Below are 20,624 nucleotides of genomic sequence, written 5' to 3'. Positions count from 1 at the left end.
TCTTAGCACAAATCAAGGCAGAGGCACCAGAGTCCATTATTAGTGACTATATTCTTCACCACCACATACTTGCAAAAACAAAACAAAACAAAAGGTCAGTTGCATTTAATAATGTCCTTGATGAGACAATTTAAAAAATGCTGATTTTATTAAAGTTCAACCCTTGAATATACAACTTTTTAATATTCTGTATGAGGAAATGAAAAGTACAACGGAAGAACCTTAGCTGCAAACCAAACTGCAAGGTTGTCATAAGAAAAAAGCACCGGTATTTGAATGAGCTAGCCAGTTTTCTGTTTTTGTTTTTTCATAGAACACCATTTTTATCTGACAGAACGATTAATAGACAAACGAGGATTATTCAGACTTGGGTGTTTGGCAGACATTTTCTAAAAATGGAACCAAGAGAGCCTGTCATTTCAAGGAAAACAACTGAAAGTATTTATTGCCAATGATAAAATTTGTGCTTTCCAGCAAATTTTTGAATTTTTGGAAAGCATGTATTTGCCACTGTGAGCTTGACAGCTTCCCAGTACTTAAACACTTTTCTGATGAAATCGGTGGAAATATTAATGAATGTTTTATTAATACATTGTATAATGAAATGTGTAAACATTTGGAAGATTTGCATGACCAAGTCCAGTATTTTCCAAATGACCAATGCATGATGTTACAAAGTCACATATGGGTGAAATCCATTCACACTGCAGTATAACCAACATATTTTAATGTCACAAAGTATAGGATGTTTATTGCTATCACGCAAATGGGTCTATAGAATCAGTGCAGTAAGTCAAAGATCCCAATAGGCTTTAAAAAAAAACTTGACCAACTAATTCTTAAATTTATATGGAAATGCAAAGAAACTAGTGCAGCCAAAGCAGTTTGAAAAAGAAGTTGAAGAACTTTCTACCAGATTTCAAAGCTTATGATTAAGCTACAGTGATCAAGATAGTGTGGTATTGGTATAAAGAGAGACCTATAGATCAATGCAACAGAATAGAAACTGTAGATATAATTCTACACATATGTGGCCAACATTTTTTTTTTTTTTTGTCTTTTTGCCATTTCTTGGGCCGCTCCCGCGGCATATGGAGGTTCCCAGGCTAGAGGTCTAATCGGAGCTGTAGCCGCCGGCCTACACCACAGCCACAGCAACGCGGGATCCGAGCTGCGTCTGCAACCTACACCACAGCTCACGGCAACACCGGATCCTTAACCAACTGAGTAAGGCCAGGGATCGAACCCACAACCTCATGGTTCCTAGTCGGATTCGTTAACCACTGCGCCACGATGGGAACTCCAAGGCCAAAATGTTTTTAATGAAGATGCCAAGGCAATATGGTGGAGTCAAGCAAATGACTTTGGAACAACTGAGTAGTCATTTTTTAAAAAAAGGAACCTCAATCTTTATTTAATAATAGATACAAAAAATAACTCGAGCTCAATTTGAGTATCCTTGTCTTAAATGTAGGAGCCAAAAGTACAAAACTTCTAAAAGAATACATAGGGGAATTTAGCGACCCTGGGTTTGGCAAGAATTTCTTAAATAGGACATAGAAAAAGCACAAACTGTTAATGTCAATAAATTAATCAAAATTTAAATCTTTTGCTTTACAAAATTGCAAGAAAATGAAAAGGTGAGCCATAGATTGGAGAAAAATACTTTCAAAACATATTTGACAAAAGACTGATATCTAGAGTATATAAATAGCTTTTACAGAAATAAGAAAATAAAAAATGGGCAAATGGTTTGCAAAGACATATCGCTGATCTACAAAAGGCAAATAATACGTGAAAAGGTTCTCAACATAATTAGTCATATAGAAATGAAACCACAATGAGACTGATGAAAATGAAAAAAAATTGACAATACCAAAAGTATTAGAGGGGATATAAAACATTGGAACTCTCCTAAATTGCTGATAGGAACGGTAAATGGTACAGCCAGCCACTGTGGAAAGGAGCTTGATAGTTTTATAAAAAGCTAAACATATACTCTATGACCCAGCCATCCCACTCCTCGGTATTTTCACAAGAGAAATGAAAATACATGTCCACACAAAGACTTGAACATGAAACTTCATAGCAGAGTTATTTATAAGAGCCAAAACTTTGGTGGGGCTGGGGTGGGGAATAAATGTCCACCAGCAGGGAAAAAGGTAAACAAATTGTGTCAAAGCCAAACAAGAGAATTTGTTTTCACTTTTGTTTGTATTTACTACTCAGCAATGAAAAGGAACAGACTTTTGACACATGCTGAAGCAAGCGTGCATTTCCACATAATTATGCTGAGTGAAAGAAGCTAATCAAAAAAAACTACATACTTAATAATCCCATTTAGATGCAGTTCTAGACCTGTGCTGTTCCTTGTGGTGGCCAGTCACCACATATGGCTGTTAAGCCCTTGGGATGTTACTCGTTCAAATTGAGAGATGCTATAAATATGAAATACATACCAGTTTTTGAAGATTTCACATGAAAAGGGGACAGGTAGAGTATCCGTCTTAGTCTGTTGGCGCTGCTATAACAAAAACACCGTAGAGTGGGTGGCTTATAAACAGCAGTTCTGGAGGCTGGGAAGCCCAGGATCAAGGTGCGGGCAGGTTCAATGTCTGGTGAAGGCCTGCTTCCTGCTTCATAGATGGCCTTCTTCTTGCTGTGTCCTCACATGGTCGAAGGGGCAAGGAAGCTCTCTGAGGTCTCTTTCAAAGGCACTGATCCCATTCGTGAGGGCTCCACGCTCATGACATAATACCTCCCACAGGCCCTACCTTCAGATATTATCACAGTGGGGATTAGGTTTTAATATATCAATTTGGGGGGGGGGGGACACAGACATTCAGTGTTTGGCAAAATCTCAATAAATTTATGTTGATTACATGGCAAAATGGTAATATTGTCACATGTTAAATGAAATGTGCTACTAGAAAATTTACAGTTGTGTACATGTCTCACATTTGTAGCTCATGCTACATTTCTTTTGGGCAGTGCTCTTATAGAAAAAGGTGATGTAATCTTTAGAGACGGAAAACACCTTAGTAATTGCCTGGGAGTGGTTTGGGGCACCTAGGAAGGAGGAATGGACTACAAAGGGGCACAGGAACACTTTGGAGGGTAATAAAATGTTGATTATCTTGACTTTAGCGATGAATACATGAATGTATGCATATGTCAAAACTCACCAAATTGTACATTTCACAGTGTACAGCTATATCTCAACAAATCTCCAAAAGTCAGTTATATCTCAACAAATCTGTAAAAAATTTAAGGCTATTGATATATTTTCAGATTGAACATTGCAACTCACCTTTAAGAAACTATCACTTAGGAGTTCCCGTCGTGGCGCAGTGGTTAACGAATCCGACTAGGAACCATGAGGTTGCGGGTTCGGTCCCTGCCCTTGCTCAGTGGGTTAACGATCCGGCGTTGCCGTGAGCTGTGGTGTAGGTTGCAGACGCGGCTCGGATCCCGCGTTGCTGTGGCTGTGGTGTAGGCCGGTGGCTACAGCTCCGATTTGACCCCTAGCCTGGGAACCTCCATATGCCTCGGGAGCGGCCCAAGAAATAGCAACAACAACAACAACAACAACAACAAAAGTAAAAAGACAAAAAAAAAAAAAAATAAACTATCACTTAAAAAGACAAGAAACTATCACTTGTCAAGTTTTTGTGTAATAGTATAGAAGAATAGCCGCAATTATTTCAAAATACTATTCAGATATTATTCCCATTTCAAACTATATATCTATGCATGGCTATTTTTTTCATATATATTACAAAAATGATATATCTCAACAGACTGAATGTGAGGCATATATGAGAATCCAGTTGTCATCTATTAAGCAGATTTTTTTTAATTTGCAAAATTTTAAAATATGCTACTCTTCTGATTATTTTGTGTTTTGGAAAATATAATTATTTTCCATTAAAAATCTTATTTACAGACCTCAAAGGAGGAGCAACTGTTTAGATAATACAGGTGCCTTGGAGCCTTGAGCCGGGGTCCCCAGGGAGTGAGACCCAGACCTGTGAGGAAGGGAGGGGAGTTCCCTGTTGGCCAAAGTCATGCCTCTCAAAGTGCAATGATAAGGCCAGTTTTCCCAGGTTTACAAAATCAGTAAACTGGAATTATCTGGAATCAATTGCTGCTTCTAGAAGGAGCTGCAGCTAGGGTGAAATCATTACTAAGATGACCCTGATAAAAACTGGAAGCAACCAGGAAAGAGAGCATCTCTGCCTCCTCCAGCCTTGTAGTCTCCTTCTAGCACCCAGTTGGCAGAACCTAAAGGAGCCAGCCAATAAAGGACACAGTGGTTTATAGAGTCACAGCATCACAAAGCAGAATATAGAAACAAACAAAACAAGACAGAGACAGAATTATAGATACAGAGAGCAAACCAGTGGTTGCCAGAGGGGCGAGGTAGGGTGGGGTGGAGGTGGGAGGTCGGGCAAAATAAGTAGAGGCCACTGGGATGGAATATACATCATAAAGAAGTAGAGTCAGTAACACTATAGTAATTTTGTATGGCAAGAGATGGTTACTGGACTTGTCATGTTGATCATTTTATGTATTTGATTGTTGTATCACTATGGTGCACTGTTTACACCTGAAACTAATATAATATTTAATCCTGAAATAAAAAATGGAAATGTGGGAATTTCCCCATTATGGCTCAGTGGTAACGAACCCAACTAGTATCCATGAGGATGCGGGTTTGATTCCTAGCCTTGCTCAGCAATTAAGGATCTGGTGTTGCCGTGAGCTGTGGTGTAGGTCACAGATATGGCTTGGATCCCACGTTGCTGTAGCTGTAGTGTAGACCAGCAGCTACAGCTCTTATTTGACCCCTAGCCTGGGAACCTCCGTACGCTACGGGTACAGCCCTAAAAAGCAAAAAAAAAAAAAAATGTAGGTTTGAAGCTAAAAGATACTAGTTTAATAACACAGTATCAACCCTTAAATTCCAACTATTTTCTCAAAAGTAGTTCCTACTTGACAAGTTGAATTTATATATGCACATATGTATTAATTATAGTAACATTTATTTTTTAGCTGTGTCCCTCCCTTCTCTCATGTATATCTCCATAAAAATGACCTTTGTTTTATGTTTATCCCCCAAATCCTTTGAAATGTCCTCATGGAGCATATTTGTCAAAGAAGCTATTAATGAAATAAAAGCAACTAAGAGTGGCATACTGTTAGATTCAACCTTTAACACTTGGCAACGTGAAATCTTGCCTAGGGAATTGACAGAAGCCTGGGTTATTTATTCAGAGGTCACTTTAAGATGTTTACTCTTTGGGTCTAAACTTAAAGGTAGCTAAAAATGATGACTGTTGTGAGCTATGATGCAAGATATAATTGATTAATTCTGAAATGACTTTTTTAAAACCAGTATTTGGGAAGAGATGCCATGAATTCCACCATTCCACATGAGTTCTATGTGGAGGATTAAGGGATAAGAAACTCAAGTGTCTACACACAGTTGATTTGATTGATTTCAAAATAAAAAGCTCCCAGGGATTAAGAATACAAGAAAATGCCTTTTCCTTTTTTTACTACTCAATAGGAATGTTGGAATGCTTAAATACCAAAACTTAATAAAGTCATCATTTACTTAATGTGAAGGAGTCATATCCAGCAGAAAGCCTCCTGAAAATCAAACAGCCCTGCCTGTAAAGGATTCTTCTGTGGGGAGGTGTGGTTGAGGGGGTCCCTAGACCTCAGCCCCTCAAGTCCAGCCTCACACCTTTACCTTAAGCTATGGATTCTTGCTTTACCCTATTCCCACCTGAAATTCTGAACAGTGGGGGATGGCAGGGAGGGAGGGAGAGGAAGAGAGCCCTAAATTCAGAAATGGGAAGCTCTTAAGCAAAATAAATGCATCAGTTAATGGTCTGTAAACATACTCCTTTCTCAGCGAAATTCCTTTAGAATAACAGTGCTGTAGTCAATGGCTATCATCAGAAAATGTCAGAGGATTCGAAATGCTTGGCTTCTCCTTCTTTTGTAATCAGCCAACTTCATTATGCTTTCTGCTTAATAATTATAGATCTTATTAACAGAGATGGGTTTAATAACACAAAAATAATAGGCATTACAAATTGCATGCTCTCCCAAGGGACTAGAGATTGGTGTCATTTCATATACCAATGTGAAAACATGACTTTGGTTTAACCCATGTACTGGAGTTCTCTAAATATAGTGAAATGAAACAATTTTAAGAGTGATGTAGGCTGCACAAATCCTTTTGAGAAAATGCCATTTTACCCCTGTTTGAGGAACTGAAAATGCTCATATCTGTGCCCTTGGATTTCTTTCTTCTTGCACAAGCATCAATTCAGATATGCCATCATTTTGGAATTTTTAAAAACATCTTTTTGTTTTTTATTATATGGTGATAGTACTCATCATAGGAAATTTGGGAAATAGCGGAGAGTACAAAGAAGAAAATAAAAATCACGACCCCGCAAACTAAAAATGATCCCTTGTTAATATTTTGGTTTATTGTATCCCTGTAGTTTTATAAATATATTTTGCATAGTTGACATAATCCTGTACCATTTACATATTGCTTTTGATGTAACATATCCTTGTGACCATTTTCTCCTTTCATAAAAATTTTTTTTTGACTTTTTGCCTTTTTAGGGCCGCACCGTGGCATATGGAGGTTCCCAGGCTAGGGCTCAAATCAGAGCTACAGCTGCTGGCCTACACCACAGCTCACAGCAACACTGGATCCTTAACCCACTGAGCGAGGCCAGGGATCGAACCCACAACCTCATGTTCCTAGTTGGATTCGTTTCCACTGTGCCACAACAGGAACTCCTCTCTTCATAAAAATCTTGGTAAACGTACTTTTGGGGGTTTTCTTTGTCTTTTTAAGGCCGAACCCGTGACATATGGAAGTTCGAAGGCTAGGGGTCTAATCGGAGCTGTAGTTGCTGGCCTACGCCAGAGGCACAGCAACACCAGATCCAAGCCACTTCTGTGACCTACACCACAGCTCATAGCAACGCCGGATCGTTAACCCACTGAGCAAGGCCAGGGATTGAACCTGCAACCTCGTGGTTCCTAGTCGGATTCGTTTCCAGTGTGCCAAGACGGGAACTCCTTTGGTAAACATACTTTTAATGGGTTTATCCTCCACAACGTTACAACACAATAAGTTACCTCATCATTATCCTATTGATGAATGTGTAGATGGCTTACTTTTTTACCGTTATCATAAATACTTGATAAATACGCATGTACATTTATTCTATAAACTGAAACACAGCCTTTTGAGATGGAACGCAGGTTCCCTGTTGACTGGAGACATGAGGCCATGAGGCCATGTCTCTGAGAGTTTTTAAGGAAATAGTCCTGGTAGAATTATAAGATCAAAGAATATAAACACATTTAGAATTCTTAATACATACAGACAAATTACTTTTTGGAAGATTCTCCCAATTTACACTCCACTAGCAAAGTATAAAAATGCCCACTTCACCATGTCTTTGATGGCTTTGAGTTTTAATATTTTTTAAAGCGAAATGACTTTACAGTGGATTATTAGTGAGTTTGAACATTTTGCTCCCAAGGCATTTTAATTCTTAATACAAGGTGCATACAAATAAATTTTTGTAGAATACTTCCTGCTAAATTGGTGAATCTCCCTTTCAGCCAGTGCTGAATATTTATAAGAAAAATGCTTCATTTATCATTCTAAATTTGAAAGTTCTCTTTCTCTAATTAAAAAAAAAGGCACTATTTATTTAATATCTTATCGTGGCTTAAAGAAAAATCTTGGTTGTGGGCATTAGGGAATTCCCCAGTGGCTCAGGGGGTTAAAGATCCAGCATTGTCACTGCTGAGGCTTGAGTTTAATCCCTGACCTAGGAACGTATTCATGTTGTGAATGCAGCCAAAAAAAAAAGACAGTAAGTCCCTTTTTTAAGCAAAGGACTTCAGTATACTAGGAAATATAGAAGTATATACTTGTAAATAAAAAAAAAAATTCAGAATTTTGCCAGAAAAGTATATGTCCACCTGGAGGAATATAGATATAGGTGAGGAAAATACTTTGCTTTTTGCATGTCCATGGCCAAAAATTTCCTGTTCCCATCAGACTATTCCTCATTGATTTCTCCTACGTGTCTTCCATGCTTTGAAGCTACACTTTAACATTAGTAGAGAATTGACTTTTCTTTTTTTTTAATTTTTTTAATTTTTAATTTTTTTTTTTTTTTGTCTTTTGTCTTTTTGTTGTTGTTGTTGTTGCTATTTCTTGGGCCGCTCCCGAGGCATATGGAGGTTCCCAGGCTAGGGGTTGAATCGGAGCTGTAGCCACCAGCCTACGCCAGAGCCACAGCAACGCGGGATCCGAGCCGCGTCTGCAACCTACACCACAGCTCACGGCAATGCCGGATCATTAACCCACTGAGCAAGGGCAGGGACCGAACCCGCAACCTCATGGTTCCTAGTCGGATTCGTTAACCACTGAGCCACGACGGGAACTCCGACTTTTCTTTTTAATTCTTCTAGGTACAGGCATCATCTCATTAGCTCCCAAATCTCCTTCCTAAGGGGCTGAAGTTCATTTTTAAGAAGCACTGCAACATTAAAAATTATGTAAAGCTTCAAGAATTTAAATACACACTAGTGATAGAAGTTAGGTAAAAAAGGAAGAGCCAACAAAAGTTAATAAGACAGTTTCTGGCCAGAGTTTACCCAGTTCGATGGAAAAGTGCTGGCACAGTCCTCCACTTGACCCCACGTGGACTTGACCGTTGACAACACTTCCTAAGGACATACTATGTGTATTCTATGCTGTTCCCCACATACATTATCGCTAAACCATGCTGCCAATTAGGTATTATTGTTTCTATACCATCGATAAAGAAAGGAAAACTCAGAGATGCTAAAGTTAGGATTAGAACTAAGTCTATCTCCTTCCAAAATCCGGAAGAAGAATTTATCTTCTTTTTAGCTTTAATAAAATGTGGCAGGCCCACAAACAGTTCGTAGAAATGTACTACATCAGAAAATAGGCACCATCACACTGTCAATGCGCCTGCCTTAGAAGCCACCTACTCCTTATGGCATCTTCCCCACCTCCCAGATAGCCCCTGTCCCGAATTTTGTGTTACTAATTTGCTTCCTTTAAAAAAAAAAAAAAAAAAAAAAAACTTACTTTATATGTCTGTATCCCTAAACACGGTATTTTAAAGTTTTGACAGCTTGGTATTTTATCTATTTGGAAATCATGGATGATGTCTTTCTCAGAAAAATTCCTTTGTCATGGATAAATCACAGATCTCTTTATCTATAGTTCCAGAATTTTAAAACCAGAGTGAAGTAGAAGGCCTAGATCATAGCTTTATGATAGGACTTGCCAGACTTGGCAACTAAAAGTATAAATAACAGTTCAACATGAGTATCCCATACAATATTTGGGACATACTGATAGTTTAAAAGCATTTGTTCTTTTATATGAAACTCAAATTTAACTGGGCACCTTGTACTTCATCTGGCACCTCTATTGGAAGGGAACTTATCAATCTTTTTTTTTTTGTCTTTTTGGGGCTGCATCTGCGGCATATGGAGGTTCCCAGGCTAGGGGTCCAATTGGAGCTGTAGCTGCCGGCCTACACCACAGCTACAGCAATGCAGGATCAGAATGGCATCTGTGACCTACGCCACAGCTCACAATCCACTGAGCAAGGCCAGGGATCGAACCTGCATCCTCATGGATGCTAGTCAGGTTCATTAACCGATGAGCCACAACGGGAACTCCAGATTTATCAATCTTGATAGCTGAATACCAAGCGTTGACAACCGTGGAGAGTAATTAGCATTTTTCTAATGGTCCCCACAAAGTGATTGTGGAAATTACATGGATTCTAAACTTAGAAGATGCAGGTCCTAATTTCTACTCCATTGATTTTAGGTTATGTGAACTTGAGCAAGTCCCTTAAACATGAGCTTTGGTTTTTCTCATCTTCAAAGATGGGGTCATGAGAGGCTTTCTCCAAAAACAAATTAAATTCTCATCTATTTTTAAAAGAAATTCAGTTGCTAACATTTAGACTTGATAAACCAAGAATTAGTAGCGTAAGTGCATGAGTTAGAGATATGTAGGGAACCTCAAGAAATCCTGAAGACACCGACAGTTCAGAATTCCAGATGTTGCCTCTGAGTTGCAGACCCAGGGCTGGAGTGTTGGGAGGGTTAGAGCAGGAAGAGCTGCTGCTTGTGACCAGACTGCTGGTGGCACTTCACATTTTTAACATCAGCTTTACTTTGGAAAATTCTTAACTGCTAAAGTAGAAATCGAATGGGAAAAACTGGGATTGAGTTTTAAAATGATAATAAAATAGTAACAGCCATCGGGGCTTCCTCATAGACTTGAGAATACAATGAGAATACGTGTGTAAGAATTCCAAGAAAATTCCAAAGCTGATATCGTGCCTGTCTTTTTTTTTTTTTTTTTTTTTTTTTTTTTTAATCTTTTTGCCATTTCTTGGGCTGCTTCCATGGCATATGGAGGTTCCCAGGCTAGGGGTCGAATCGGAGCTGTAGCTGCCAACCTGCACCTCAGCCACAGCAACGCAGGATCCGAGCCACGTCTGCAACCTACACCACAGCTCACGGCAACACCGGATCCTTAACCCACTGAGCAAGGCCAGGGATCGAACCCACAACCTCATGGTTCCTAGTCAGGTTCATTAACCACTGAGCCACGACAGGAACTCCTGCCTGGCTTTTTAGAATAAGGGAAGGGATGGTACCCCCCCTGCTGTCCCTGAAGGAATTGACTGCTAGCAGCAGTATTTTCCCCAGCAGCATTTGCTAGATCACGCAACCTTGACTGACCAGCATCTCCTGGTTAGTCTTTCCAGTTCTATGCTCAGCAGAGTACAGCACCCCAAAGGACTTCATAGGTATTTTTTTATGCCAATGATGAAGTCAAGTTACAGAGTTTAATTCCAAAGAAGAAAACGCTTCCAGGGCTTCTGATGCAGAGCAGTGTCTTAAAGAAGATAAAGCGCCCTTCCCAAATTTGTCTCCGAGGGAAGTTAGACTTTGGCTACCAGTTCACATGAGGAACTAACTGCAGGGAGCTTCGAAGCCGGCCACATGAATGATCAAGTGTCGGGCAACTTAAGCAAGCAGCAGCGCCTTCTGGGGACACAAGGGAGATGAGGTGACTGGTACCACATCCTAGGAAACTACATTTTAGGCTGAGGTCTGCCCTCTGGTGGCTGCAGATGCTAATTTCTCTCCAAAAATGCTTGTCTCTGTCCTTCAGGAGTGAGAACTTTTGAGTTCCAAATAACGAAAGCAGCTGCTAGGGAGACAGAGACAAGAAACGGTGCAGACAGCCCATGTGGTTGAGATGCGGGTGAGAGACTGGATTTCCATGTCTTTGGATGCCTCTCCTCTGAGCTCGTGTTTCTCTAGAAATTAGACTAATAAAGCTGACACAAGACAAAAAGGCATTTAAGTTAATTTCATTTCATTCATTTTTGCTCTACTGAATATTGGACACTTTATGAAATGCTGATGATGGCAAGTGGTCATTTTCGTTTAATGTCCTATGTCATCTTCCAGATAGTTTGGAAATGTTTCCTTATCGGTTACAGCTCTACTGGGAGCCACTGTTCCAATCCACCACAGTTCAAATTCTTAACCACAGAAGGGTTTTCAGTTGAAATGGATGTTCAAGAGCATCGTTTTCTGTGACAACTAGGTATTCTCTCCATGATACAGAGTTAAGACCTAGGCTGGATAAGTGATCTCTACCCATAATTTGGTACCTTGCACATAACAGGAATTCAGTGGCGAATGCTGAAAAGGACGAAGGTCTCCGGTGATAGTCAGGGCCCAGACCCGAGATATTCTGCCACCTAATACAGTATCCTTTTCACCACACCAGGATCACATGATTTCTGGTAAGGCATAGGCAATCTGCTTGATTAAAAACCTGCTAAGGGAGTTCCCGTTGTGGTGCAGTGGTTAACGAATCCGACTAGGAACCATGAGGTTGCGGGTTCGGTCCCTGCCCTTGCTCAGTGGGTTGACGATCCAGCGTTGCCGTGACCTGTGGTGTAGGTTGCAGACTTGGCTCGGATCCCGCGTTGCTGTGGCTCTGGTGTAGGCTGGTGGCTACGGCTCCGATTAGACCCCTAGCCTGGGAATCTCCATATGCCGCGGGAGCAGCCCAAGAAATAGCAAAAAAAAAAAAAAAGAAAAAAGAAAGAAAAAAACCTGCTAGGTTCTCATAATAGGAAGGGGTTGGCCTGGGGCCTAGAATAGCAGGAATCCAGTGGGGAGAATCAGTGTTTGCTGTGCTCAGGGGAACCTTCGGACATTTCTTTAGAGGGTCTCAGGCTGGACAAGGTGAAGTTTGGTGGCTTTTCCTCCTGGCTGGCCCGTGACTGAGCTTGGGATGTTGGGTAGGAATTACTGGGTGGGGATGGGGAGGAAGGCTTTGTGTGTTGCATAGAAAGGGCAGGGAAATAAAGGCCCGTGTGATAATGGGAATATTGTATACCTCGGAGGGAGCACGGAAGAGGGAGGTCACCTTAAAACTAGCCGAGAGAGCAAACACATGGAGCTCCCAGAATAACCAGGAAGGCACCTGTTAACGCTGCATGCATGACAACTTTAAAATCCAAGCTGTGTCAAAAAGCCCTCAAAAAAGTTCTGTAATTTTAAACTTTCATAAATTCTTACAGTTCCAGGAAAACTAGTTTCAAAAATACATTTAGGGGAGTTCCCACTGTGGTGCAGCAGAAATGAATCTGACTAGGAACCATGAGGTTGCAGGTTCGATCCCTGGCCTTTCTCAGTAGGTTAGGGATCCGGCGTTGCTATGGCTGTGGCATAGGCCGGCAGCTGTAGCTCTGATTCGACCCCTAGCCTGGGAACCTCCATATGCCATGGGTATAGCCCTAAAAAGACTCTCTCTCTCTCTTTCCCTCTCTCTCTCTCTCTCTCTCTCTCTCTCTCTCTCTCTCTCTATATATATATATATATATATATATATATATATATATATATATATATACACACATGTACCTATATTTAATGCTGTTGGTGAGGACATGGAGAAATTGGAATCCTCATGCACTGGCTGATAGAAATGTAAAATGATGCGGTCCCTGTGGAAATCCATTTAGTAGTTCCTCAGAGTTAAATGTGGTATTACAACAGGTGACCCTCGAACAACACAGGTTTGATCTGCAAGGGTTGACTTAGACGTAGATTTTTTTTTTCCGTAGCAAATACTATAGTACTACACAATCTCCTGTTGATTGAGGCCTCAGATGCTGAACTGTGGATACCAAGGAAGCACAGATATGGAGGGCCAACTGTAAGTTAAACTCAGAATTTCAACCAAGAGGTAGGGTCCACACCTCTAAAACCTACGCTGTTCAAGAGTCAACTATATTTAATCCAGCAAATCCACTCCTACTCCTGGGAATATACTCAAAAGAACTGAAAAACATTGCTTTTAGCAGCACTATTCATAATAGCAAAAAGGCAGAAACAACCCAAATGTCTATCAGCTGCTAAGTGACTAGCAAGTTGTGGTATAATCCATATAATGGAATATTACTCGGCCCCCAAAAAGGAATGAAGCACTGACATGCTCCAACATGGACGAACCTCAAAAACATGCCAAGTGGGAGTTCCTGTCATGGCTCAGTGGTTGGCGAACCTGACTAGCATCCATGAGAGCAAGGGTTTGATCCCTGGCCTTGCTCAGTGAGTTAAGGATCCCTCATTGCTGTGAGCTGTGGTGTATGTAGGTCACAGACGCAGCTTGGATTCCATGTTGCTGTGATTGTGGTGTAGGCCAGCAGCTACAGCTCCGATTGAACCCCTAGCCTGGGAACCTCCTATGCCGTAGGTGCAGCCCTAAAAAGACAAAAAAGCAAAAAGCTAAGTGAAAGAAGCCAGACATAAAAGGTCATATGTTGTATGATTCCATTTATATGAGAGAGCCAGAATAAGAAAGATCCATGGCAACGTAAAACTGATGAGTAGTTGCTAAGGGCTGAGCACCAGGGTGAAAGGGGAGGAGACTGCTTAATGGGTATAGCATTTCTTTTGGGGTGATGAGAATGTTTTACTACTAGATAGAGATGATAGTTGCACAACATTGTGAATGTACTTAATGATGTCAAATTGTGTACTTTTACTTTATGTTTATTTATGTATTTATTTATTTATTTATTTATTGTCTTTTTGCCTTTTCTAGGGCCGATCCCTCGGCATATGGAGGTTCCCAGGCTAGGGGTCCAACCAGAGCTGTAGCCATCGGCCTACGCCAGAGCCACAGCAACACAGGATCCGAGCCGCGTCTGCGACCTACACCACAGCTCACGGCAACACCGGATCCTTAACCCACTGAGCAAGGCCAGGGATCGAACCCACAACCTCGTGGTTCCCAGTCGGATTTGTTAACCACTGAGCCATGATGGGAACTCCCGAATTGTATACTTTTAAATTGTAAATTCTCTATTACGTGAATTTTACCTCAAAAAGTGAAATGCATTTTTAAATGGTTTAGATATATATTTATCGAAGTATGGTCAGGCCACTCGAGATGGCTGATCTCTTGCTCTCTGTACCTCCTTTGCTCCCTCCACCAGTGCCTGCTTCACACATGACATACCCACTGACCTTCCTGCATGCTGGCCCCAGGCCCCACCTAGTGATGTTCTTCCCACCCAAGGGGCGGTGAGGGCGTGTCCCTCTGCTGGTTTCCATGGTAACTAATGAACCAATCCGATGTCACTTCCCCCTATAACTGGCAACCTCCCTTCCTCCAGAGCAAAGCCTGCCACCATCTCCTGCCCACCCTCAGCCACACATGGTGGGGTGTTACTCCAAGACCTTGCTTCAGACGTGTCAGCTCCCCTGTCAGGTTCGTCCTCTCTGCGCCATCTGTCCCTTGGTCCTTGCCTACACACTCGAGGATTTGGAGGTGCAAGCGCGGTAGCGGCCCTGGGACAGAGCCATCCTAGTTGTTCAAGGATGGAGGTAGGCGGCCTGGCGGGAGGTTGTTGCAGCCGGGAGGTGCTGTGGCAGCGATGGGATAGACCCAGTGGTCTTGCCGCGCAGGGATGGAGGCAGGCGATCTCTCCAGGCAGGAGCAGTTGGCTCAGGATGGGAGCCATTCTGGGTCACAGGGAATTTCCCCAGGAACCGACACCGCAGTGTAACAGCTTTGCCTGGATGTGTGTGTGTGTGTGTGTGTGTGTGTGTGTGTGTGTGTGCGCGCGCGCCTGGGCTCTTTTAATGAGCCATTCTGGTCTGTCACCCTGAGCAAAAAATAAAAATAAAAAATGCTCCTGCCGATTGCCTCAAAGGTCGAAGGTCGCAGTCAAAAGTCAGGTAGCAGTATATACAGCAAGTTTTATTTACACCCTCAAAGAGATCGGGCTGCCCTGGGTAGGGATTGGCGCTGGCTGCAACTGGGTCTCTCTTTATAGTCCTAAATCTCGGACCTGTTTGGGGACCCCTATTCTCTTGCCCCACTGCCCACTAATTTCCTGGCCCAGCCCCCCTGCGCTGTGCGTACATGTAAGGGCTGAGTGTTGCTTCCATCTCTGTATGTGGGGGGGGGGGGGGTTTCATCCTCTGATTGGTTCCAGGCGAGGATGCCTTATTTGCACGGGAAAAAGGTTATAGGGAGGGGCTCCGAAGAGCGGGCCTCTGGCATCTGCATGTGTCTTCATCGTTCGACCGCAGGCCTGCTGTTTTTGGTAATGATAAATGGCCTGTTTTGAATCACCTGGGCCCAAGTCCCTAATCCTAGCTTCCCTCCCACCCCCATCCAGTGCACCACTGAGGTCTCTGTGTCTGACTCCAGGCTCGCTCTTCTGTCTTAAAGCTGGGCTAGATGCAGGCCTTGTAGGCCAATGGGGTGCAGCCCAACAAATGATAAGTCACTTCAGTAACTAGTTACTAGGTAGAGAGGTAGTGAAGATTGCAATCGAAATACTTTTCACATATCCTTCTTGGATTAAAATAATCAAATTTTAAGAAGTTCTTTGTTGAATTGGTTGTATTTCAACTGTTCTCGGCCCTTACTAATTTTATGATTACCCCTGCAATTTCACTTTCATGACCTGTGATTACCATTGTGCAGATAATCAGGATGAATGTAAATGAAAAGATTTTTTGACTCCATATGCTGTAGATGAATTGTCACAGTTAATAAAATTTACCTATTCCACAATAGTGGAAAGTAGTTCGAATTGTTGGTTTAAAAAAAAAAAAAATCATTAAGGCCTCTGGAAATAGGTGTGTTATTGCATTCCTATTTCACTGATTTTAAGCTGCGCATTTTCTCACATTTTAATATTGCTGAAATTGAGATGCCTCTACAGCCAGTGAGGCCAGGTGGCCATCATGACACAGCTGTCATTGCCGGCACTTATCTATCAGAAAGCGCTAGCTGGATTTCAGAGACCAGGGGAAAAAAATCTCCAAGACAACAGTGGGACACTATTTATTTATTTATTTATTTATTTATTTATGCCACGTCTGAGGCATGCAGAAGTTCCCAGGCAAGGGATCAAACCCCACCACAGCAGTGATCTGAAATATAGCAGTGACAATGACAGGTCCTTAATCTACTGAGCCACATGGGAACTCCTGGGGCACTCTTTTAAGAATGTTCTTGATCACAAAACATGGGCATGAATGACTCAATGTCAAAAAGGTATTCCAAAAATTTGGATTGTGAATATGATAAAGAATTAGGAATGCTTGACCATTTCACTTCTCTTTTCCTTTTCATGTACAAATATGATATAGAATAATATCTATGCTAAGAAATCTTTTAAAACTTTCAGTGAGTAAAATAAAAATTCAAGTGATGAATAAAAGCCTTTTATTGGAGTTCCCTTGTGGCGCAATGGGTTAAGGATCCAGCATTGTCACTGCAGCAGCCCCTGGCCTGGAAACTTACACATGTTGCAGGCATGGCCAAAAAAAAAGCCTTTTGTCATAGTTTGACAGCATTTTTTTCTATCTCCAATCAAGTGGTAGTTATTTTCCCTAAAAATATTAAACATTTATGTCATTTTAGAAAGTTATCCACAGTTCCAAATATTAATACTAGTACTCCTTCTTATTTTAAAAAGCAGGCATATTTTAATTCAATAGAATTTACCACCTGCAATCACTGTTTACTGAAAACCCTCCAAAAAAGAACTGTATCAGGTAAAATGTGGACTATTAAAATAAATAAGCCAGCCCCTGAGCTAAAAGAATCCACAACCCACAGATGAGTGATATTTCTAGTCTAGCATGTTTCACTCATTTATTCATTCTAAAAATATTTACTGAGCAATTTCTTTATATCTGGTCCTGTTCTAGGGGCTGGAAATATAACAGTAAACAAAACATAATTCTCTACCCTCATGGAATATACAGTCTAGAAGGAAGATACTCAGTAAAAAGATAAACAAGGAAATGTGTGTTATGTTAGATATTGATAAGGACTTGGGGAGGGGGGGACTGGAAGGTGAAGTGTTGGGAGGAGGTTCAATTTTTTTTCCCTAGAAAGCCCTCACTGAGAAGAAAAACCTGAAGGAAATAGGAGCTAAGCATGAGAAGCCCCGACTAAACAAGAGCCCTCCAGGCAGAGGGCACAGCAAAGGCCCTGAGGCAGGAATTCTGAGGAACGAGGAAGAAGGCAGATGGTCTGACCTCCGTGGAGAAGACAAAGAAAAGCATGGTTGGTGATACAATCAGAGGAGTAGGAGGGAGCAGATCTATGTAGCCCGTAGGGCAGCGTAAGGACCTTTGCTCTTCTTCTGAGTGAGATGAGGTGATTGAGCAGAGAAGAGACGGGATATGCTTCCTTCTCTCTGCTGTGCTGAGAGAAGACTGAGATGGGGATGGCAGTGGGAGGGAGGCCAGCTAGGACCACGCTGCTCTGCGGATAACCAGGGGGCAGGCCAGCGAGTGAGCATGGTGAGCGGCGGTGGAATTCTCAATAGATCCTGCAGGTGGCGCCCACAGGACTTGCTGATGGGTTGGACGTGCAACGAGAGAGAGCAGAGGAGCCCTGGAAGATGCTAGGGTTCTAGGCTGAGCAAATAGCCTGGAACTGTCGGTTGACAAGATGAGGAAGAATCTAGGAGGTGATGTCAGAAACTCAAGTGGGGACACGTTAGATTTCAGTTGCTATGAGATTCCATTCCAGCAGGGCTGGAATTGGCCTGAACTCTTAGAAATACACCTGCAGGGCACTGGCCCCTGCTGAAGGCGTGAAACACACCGATTGTTTTGTAACCACGGGTCCATGGAGTTTGTGAGCAGTTTGTACCACCTTGTCAACATAGTTCATTGATAGTATGAGGTTGATGATTTGTACCTGCCGGTCTCAGTGAGCCCCCCCCCCCTTCATCCCCCCTCCCCCGCCAGGGGGCTCTGCCACTGGGTCTGGTTACAGAAAGCGATAAAGCCAAGTGTGAGGCCTACGGGATGCAAGAAGCCCCAACTCCGTTTGGGGCTGCCTGGCTGTAAGGTGTCCTAGACATACCCACGGGTTCCGGGTCCGAGAAAGTGTGCTCAGCACAGCCCTTACAAGGGAGCCTATGCCTGGACTTCCTGGACCCCTGGCTGTGGGGCAGCCTTTGGCCAGGATTCCTGTCCCTAGGTCAAGCCTACTTGTACACTGTATCCTTTTCCTGTGATAACTTGTAGATTTGGAAGTGTTGTCACTTTGGGTCCCATGAGTCGGCTTCAGCTCTGGTGGTACCCCTGAAAATGCTTTGTCCCCATAGGCAAAGAGCTAGAAATGCCTGGAAATTTACTTTCCCCCAGGAGCACCCTTGACCAATGACTGACACACGTGCAGGGGTGGGGTCATGTTTGAAATCCCAGCTCCCTGTTGTCTCAGGAAAACCCTGAGGCTTAATTGAAGCCCCAGAGCTTCCTTGCACCTGGGGTCAGGTTAAGTCACCCTCTGCCAGACCCCCTGAGACTGTCTTTTTGCCCGTCTTCCTCTCCTCCTCTTCCATCCCTCCCCCAATTCCTCCCCCCAAATCCTTGTCTCAGTGTCTGCTTCTGGGCACTCAATCCAAGACAAACACATAAATAATAATTAAAGTGGTGAGTCTCGGCGAACTATAAGAAATCAAGAGACGCTATACTTAATGTTTTAAGGGATTTTAGGGTTACTTTTTGGGGGGAGGGAACCAAAGCAGTTCTGAATGTTTCCAAGTGTAAAGTCTGTTGTTGCATTGCTGAATTCATATAACAAATACTCAAGAGTCAGCTGGAATTGGATTTCCTAACGAGGTCATCAATCCCTTGATGCGTAAATATTGGTTTTTGGATGAATAGAGGAGTGTGTGTGTGTGTGTGTGTGTGTCTGTGTTGATGTGAGGACACAAGGCAAGGACAAAGGAGGTCTACATGTGTTGTTGGTCCTCAGGAAAAATGAGGAACAGTCTCAACGGAACTAGATTAGAGAGTATATTCTGGAATGTTCTGCCCAACGTTAAGAGTCATGTCATGCTGCACAAAGGAAAAATGACCATAAATGTGTTTCATTATTCAAAAATACTTATTTTAGGTCACTTGTCACATGTCTGGAACCGTGCTGAGGGATGCAGTGTGAACTGGCAGGCCTAAGTCACTGCACTTGAAATTTGAAGCAGGGGAGGAGAGACCCACCTTAATTAGCTCCTTACAATTATTTGTAAAGAAAAAGTACAAGGCAGTGTGGGAGTAAATAACTAGGGGCTCTGAATGCTCCAGGAGAGGCGATCCCGAGCTGAGCCTGAAGGATGAGTAGAATTACATAGACCTAGGAGTTCCCGTCATGGCGCAGGGGAAACGAATCCGACTAGGAACCATGAGTTTGCGGGTTGGATCCCTGGCCTCGCTCAGTGGGTTAAGGATCCGGCGTTGCCGTGAGCTGTGGTGTAGGTTGCAGATGCGGCTTGGATCCCGTGTTGTTGTGGCTGTGGTGTAGGCTGACGGCTACAGCTCCGATTCGACCCCTAGCCTGGGAACCTCCACATGCCACGGGTGTGGCCCTAAAAAGACAAAAGACAAAAAAAAAAAAATTACACAGACGTGGAGGGTGTGTGCTCTGCATTTGGGACCACGAGAGGAGGTGTTCTCTTCAAACTCAGGCCCTGAACAGTGTTAAAGTTGTGCTGTAGCCACAGGAACTGTCCCGGGAGGACCAGGTCCCCAAACCAGCGCCCGCCCTGGCTTTTTTTTTCTGAATGTGGACTTTGTCCTTGCTTGAAATTCCCCACCTGGAGGCCATCTGTGCCTCTCTCAAGGCTCAGTAAATGCCTCTTCCTCTTGGAAGCTTTTGCTGACTCTGGGAAACATTAGACAGTCCAGCCACCGTGTGCCTTACACATTCCTGACACGTCATACGTCCTTGTAAAATATTCATTGGGTATCTGGTAAATAAATGTAACAGCACATTAGTCTGTAACTTTTTGTACGCGTGTAACCCATCTCCAGAGTCTGAGCTCCTTGAAAGCAGTGCGTGATCTGCAGCTCTTTTAGAATATTTGTTAAATGAAATGCTTGAGGTTAAGGCATCGGGGCTGAGACAGCAGAAACCTAGGAGGTGACGCTTC

General features: G+C 42.6%; 1 protein-coding gene across 1 annotated transcript in view; it reads left to right on the top strand.

Moving 5' to 3' along the window:
• Positions 1 to 16,240, top strand: part of LOC110261786 (uncharacterized) — a 321,102-nt gene extending 304,862 nt beyond the window's left edge. Inside the window, exons 11-12 of the mRNA XM_084967495.1 lie at positions 13,272 to 13,363; positions 14,649 to 16,240. The gene's annotated coding sequence lies outside the window, so the exon portion shown is untranslated. The remainder of the gene's footprint in view (positions 1 to 13,271; positions 13,364 to 14,648) is intronic.
• The last annotated feature ends 4,384 nt before the right edge of the window (positions 16,241 to 20,624 follow it).

The sequence above is a fragment of the Sus scrofa genome, chromosome 7 (assembly GCF_054392235.1).
Source record: "Sus scrofa isolate SSC_HxYL_T2T_F1_AM1 chromosome 7, Sscrofa_HxYL_maternal_Yorkshire_Landrace_v2.0, whole genome shotgun sequence".
NCBI lineage: Eukaryota > Metazoa > Chordata > Mammalia > Artiodactyla > Suidae > Sus > Sus scrofa.
The sequence above is the reverse complement of the archived record's forward strand: the minus strand, read 5'-3'. Positions and strand labels throughout refer to the sequence as shown.